The 5068-nt window shown below is 47.2% G+C and overlaps 2 long non-coding RNA genes across 2 annotated transcripts in view; one reads left to right on the top strand and one right to left on the bottom strand.

Annotated features, from left to right (window-relative positions):
* Positions 1–230: 230 nt before the first annotated feature.
* On the top strand, positions 231–2679 carry LOC113944501. The gene is made up of 2 exons (XR_003526710.1): positions 231–648; positions 2453–2679. It is a non-coding gene; the product is annotated as an uncharacterized LOC113944501 (long non-coding RNA).
* A 113-nt stretch (positions 2680–2792) lies between these two features.
* The window catches only part of LOC113944502, a 7552-nt gene continuing 5276 nt past the window's right edge, over positions 2793–5068 (bottom strand). The window contains exons 3-4 of the long non-coding RNA XR_003526711.1: positions 3849–3893; positions 2793–2898 (exon numbers count right to left, since the gene is read on the bottom strand). This is a non-coding gene — a long non-coding RNA (uncharacterized LOC113944502). The remainder of the gene's footprint in view (positions 2899–3848; positions 3894–5068) is intronic.

Below are 5068 nucleotides of genomic sequence, written 5' to 3'. Positions count from 1 at the left end.
ACTTGTTGCGCGGGGCGCGCATGCGGGGCGGGCTGCCCGCGCCCCTCCCCGGCGCGGCCGCAGCTGGAGCGCGGCGGGGCGCGGGCTGCCCGCGCTGCCGGCTATGTTTGGAAACTTGAACGCCAGATCGCGCCCTCACCCTCCTCCTCGGCCGCGCCGCCGGCCCCCCGCCGCGGCACCGCGGCCAGGGCGCGCATGCACAGTGGTGGTGATGGAGGGTGGTGGTGGTGGTGGTTTTTTTTGTTGGGCTTTTTTTTTTCCCTTCCCCCGCCCCCCCCCCCCCCCTCCCCGGCCCGACTGCGCTTTCTAAGTTCAGATGCCTCGCTTTCGGGATTTTGTAAACCCGCGAATCGCCCCGCTTTGCTTCCGTGGCGGCTGCGCGGCGTCCTGCCACCGCGGCTGTCGGTGGGATTCCCGTGCGCTCCGGCTGCTGAGGCAAATGAGGGGATCCCGCCTTAATATCCGATTTCGTGTTTCTCTTTCAGTGATCCTGGTGACAGAATGACACAGTTTTTGTAAGCCCGTGACTGCATCAGAAGCTCTTCCACTTTTGATTTGTTTAAATCAGCCATATTTGCCAAGTGTTTAAGGTTGGGCTGGGAAAGCTAGTGCTGTACGTTGCTCAAGGGTGTAGGAGAGGCCAAGCAGGTGAGTAATTGCTGTGATCTCATCTCGCTAATGCAAAGGGACATAGGATTTCCCCGGCGCTGTGAGAATACACGGTCGGTTTTTTTTCTTCTATTTCCCCCTTTAAATAGCTAGCTAACATTTGCATAACGCTGTTAACAGGCAAATCACTCAAAACAACTTCGACTCAGGCAAATAAGCTGAGATTTCATTTCATTGGGAGGAAAACAAAATAAAAAACCCCGAAGCCTGCCTTCTTCCGCCCGCGATCCCCTAAGTTGCCCGCTCCCCGCCCGGCCCCGCGGCCACGCCGGTGCCCGCGGTGGCCAGGAGGGGCTCTGCACAGCCCGCTTTTGCTCTCGCTGCAGTCGGCGGCTGTTTTTGCAAACATCGGCATCGCTGCTCGCGTCCAAAGAATAATAAACTCTCACTGCGGGGCGCGGTTCGGCCGGGACCCGGTGCGCTGCGCGGCGGGCGGTCACCGGCCCCGCGTCGCCGGCGCGCAGCCGGCACAGTGTGCCCGCTGAGGGGCGGGGGAGCGCCGAGCCTCTCCCAGCTGGGATGTGGTGGATGGGTTTCTTTCTCTCAGTACCTCTTCCTGATTCCTTTGTTGCTAGAAACGCCGAAAACCCCGTCCATTACAGGTTTCCCTCTGTGCTTTAAAGGGACTCGCGGTTTCTGTGGCGCGGTGCCACAACTCCCTTACATACGCACGCCCAGCAGCCATGCAGCACCGAGCAGGAAAGATACTTTCTATTCGGTTAATAACGTTTCAGAACTCACACAAGAAAAAAACCGTTGTTTTAAATATTTCGGTTCGCATCGCCAATACATCTCATTTCCATTTTTAGTTATCTAAAACATTTTATATGTGTCTGGTTATAATCTATAAAGCTGGCAAACGAATTTGATATGTACATGAGTAGAATTAGTTTACAAGGAAGGCTTAATGAAATGCACACGCTGAAGTTACAGAAATGGTTGGATGAAATAAAATACAGTTAGAAAATCAGTTCTGACAAAGTGACTCTTTTTCAGGGGAAGCTTGTAGAAGCAGGGAACAGAGATAGAAAAGTCTTTGAATTATGTGAGTCTCCTATATGCAGATTGGCTGAAGAAGATGCGCTAAAGGAGAGTGGGTTTCACACTTAAAAATTTCACACCTAAACTGTGGACATTATAGAGGCTTCACAGAAGTATGGCACATGAAAGCTGGTCAAAGTAAAAGTCTTTGCTTCCAGCCACAGTGATTTAGTAATGGCTGCAGGATTTCTATGTTAATATGTCTTTACTTGATTAAACAAGCATGTGTTCTCTCTGATTCATACTGGCAGGTCAACTTGTTTCCTATCCTTTTACTGTCCTGTATTGATCTTCATATGAAGAGCAGAACTGGGCTGTGGGAAAAGGTCAGCCCCTGCTTTAAAAACTCAGGTTGAGAGAGCTGAAGCTTTCCCTTCATCCCGTGTGTCTGGGAATGCAGAACTGCAGCATATCCCAGCTGTTTCAGTCCCTGGGTTATACAAACCCGAGACATGACAAGGCACTCCATGTGAGCATGAACCGCCCCTCACCCTGTCTCCTCGCTCCACTGAATCCTCCTGCAAGAAAGCCCTTTTTTGGTAACACTCACCTCACAGGAACAGACTTCTTGGCTCACAAGAGCAGTCTCTATAGTGGGTGTAAATAATAATCACCTTAGATATAATCTAGCCTCAGAAAACCATTTACAGGTGCTGTCAACTCCCTTTATAGTTTGTGAACAGAAAAAGAGGACAGATTAACATCTGTGACCCAACTAAACTGCTTTTACTCTTACTTGCAGGATACACAGTTGCGGAAATATGTTTGTCTTTCCGTAATGATTAAACTTTGATTTAAACTTTGGTCATGGGCACGTACTGTACCATTACGCAAGCAGCACTTAAGGATGAAGTGTCAGCATAGCAACAATATGGCCAGCAGCAGCAGTGATCTCTGCAAAGCTGATTGATGAAGAGAACTGCAATGTAGATGCAAATAAATGCCACATCGTGGCACCTTCACAGGGAACGAGTTGTCAGTATCAATCTAATCTGGTAAGGAAAAATACATTGAACAGTGTCAATGTAACAAAGCTCCCATCTATGGCAGCGTTGTCCCTGCAAGGGTAGCAGCATGCTTTCCTGCTCACCTTCTGCCTTTCCTCTTTGCCATGCAAGTGGCGGGGCAGGAGTGATCCAGATCGCTCTTGATGGATTTATACTAAACACGTCTGGTGTTTATTTAGCTCTGAAATAATCCAGGAATTAATATTAGGTTTGGAGGAGGCAAAGAGGAAGCCCAAACAATGAAACCATTCAGGTGTCTAATCTGGCTAACTGAAAGAAAGAAGTGAGCAAACAAAAAATAGCGTAAGAACCCCCCAAACAGTAGCTTGTTTAATGAGATGGAGGGGAGCGCAAGGAGGCATGGAGCTGCAGCCGTGAACAATTGCTACCCAGTCACTGCTTTTTGTGCAGGAGCGCAAGTCAGCTCTGTGGATGCAGCATTAGGGATTCTGTGGAGATTACCCAAAGTTTACAACCTGCCAGTAGTCCCAAGAGAGAAGGAATATAATTTTAACCATCAGAAGTTAAATCTACTAAGTTCTTCCTTGCAGTCCTAGGATAAATACTGCCATCCAATAATCCCTTTCTATTTATTCCTACTACCGTCTTTATTTGGAAGTACGCACATGCACATACAAGTCTGTGTAATATTAAAACAGCAGGTGAAGCTTTGATTTAAACGAAGGAATCAAAATGAACATACAAAACACAGCATGCAGGAGCCGGCCAGCACCTTTCCCAGTGCTACCAGCAGGTATGGGAAGCAGAGGGTGCAACACACCAAGAAGGACAAAGTGACAAAACCCAGGTGCCTGGCTGCACCCCAGGCTCTACTCCGTGCCATTCCCAGGCATAAGGTCCCAAAACATGTTGATCTGGATGGGAGAGGAGTACTGTGGATTATCGATCATCAGTCCAGTGTTAATTATGCAGAATATAGGACAGCCCCAAAATTTGCGAGCAGTAATAATTAGGAGCCTATGATGTCAGCAGCTTGGGAATGAATGGTCTGGTCTGACTCTAAATGCTCATAGCCTGGGAATACGTTTAACTCTTTCCTGCTCGCTTTACAAAGTTTTGGCACTGATCACTGCAGCAGTCCCAATAGTTGGTTCTTCTGCAGGCACTCACCTACAGGAATTGCTCTTTCCTTACTGGTCAGAACAGTGGCTACAGCTGGAAAAAAATGGAAGAATGAGAAGGGAAGCACACTCTTGAGAGTGTGATTTACATGGATTTACCTCAGAATAGCAAATAAAATAAAATCCATCACAATCAAATGACTGGCTTCAAAACAATGCAGAGATTAGCAGTGAACAGAGCACTCCGTGGTAAAGGGAGTGTGTTCAGCAAATCAAAACACAAACACTTCAGGAAGAAGTTGCATAATTTTGTCAAATTAAAAGTTAAACAACATTGTCTTCTACTAGGAGCTGCCAGGAAGTGTCAAAACACTCAGTTGCAAAGAATAGGAGTGTAATTACATGTTTCTGTTTATCGTTTCAGTTCTCATCTCATTATAATTCTGATTTTTTCCTACCATTCTTCAGGTAGTGAGCCTTGCTGACACACATAGCTTATTGCTTTCCCACCTAGGAACTCTCTTCTTTCCTTCCTTCCTTCCTTCCTTCCTTCCTTCCTTCCTTTGCAGACACATTTCTTAGCGGGTGTTACCTGTCATTTCCTCCGCTTTTAATGGTCCCATTTCCACATTGGTGCTGGAACATGGAGCCGAGGGCAGCTCTCCTGTCCCCCTGAAACACCAGCCTCTTGCTTCTGCCCTACAAAGCAGTGAGTGGTCCCTCGTTGAGACCCACACCACACTGATTTTCCTACAGCTGTCTTTGAGGTTTGAAAACCTGCCTGGGAGCCTAGATTTCTGTACATTAACCTTTGCCAAATCTTACAGAGCAAAATAAGACACCTATAATTAATTCTGCTCACTCCACAAAGGACTAGAGACTGGGCAGCATGTTTTAGGCTGGGATATGTAGAGGCTTGGTCTTCCGCTGTTGTTATTTTTACTTTTTCCCTGGCCTGTTTTCATCTTACATCCTGTGGATGTAGTAAACAATCAACAACAATGAATCAACTGAATTGGTACATTTTTTAATGCTATTCCCACTGAGAGCCACTTGCACTTTTGTGACAGTTAAGAATCTGCCAAACATTAGCTTAGTTACCAGCAAGACAGGCTCCTCCCTCCCTTCACCCCATACACAGATTGTTTATCAAAACGTGCTGCCAAGAAAAATATCCCTGCTTTTGGCCTCCACCAGTGATTAATAACACTTGAGAACTGAACAAAACTTTGCTGTGTTTTCCAAAATATGAGGGAGGTGGGAAAAGGG

Source organism: Corapipo altera, unplaced genomic scaffold, assembly GCF_003945725.1.
Source record: "Corapipo altera isolate COAL_440 unplaced genomic scaffold, ASM394572v1 23, whole genome shotgun sequence".
Taxonomy (NCBI): Eukaryota; Metazoa; Chordata; class Aves; order Passeriformes; family Pipridae; genus Corapipo; species Corapipo altera.
The sequence above is the reverse complement of the archived record's forward strand: the minus strand, read 5'-3'. Positions and strand labels throughout refer to the sequence as shown.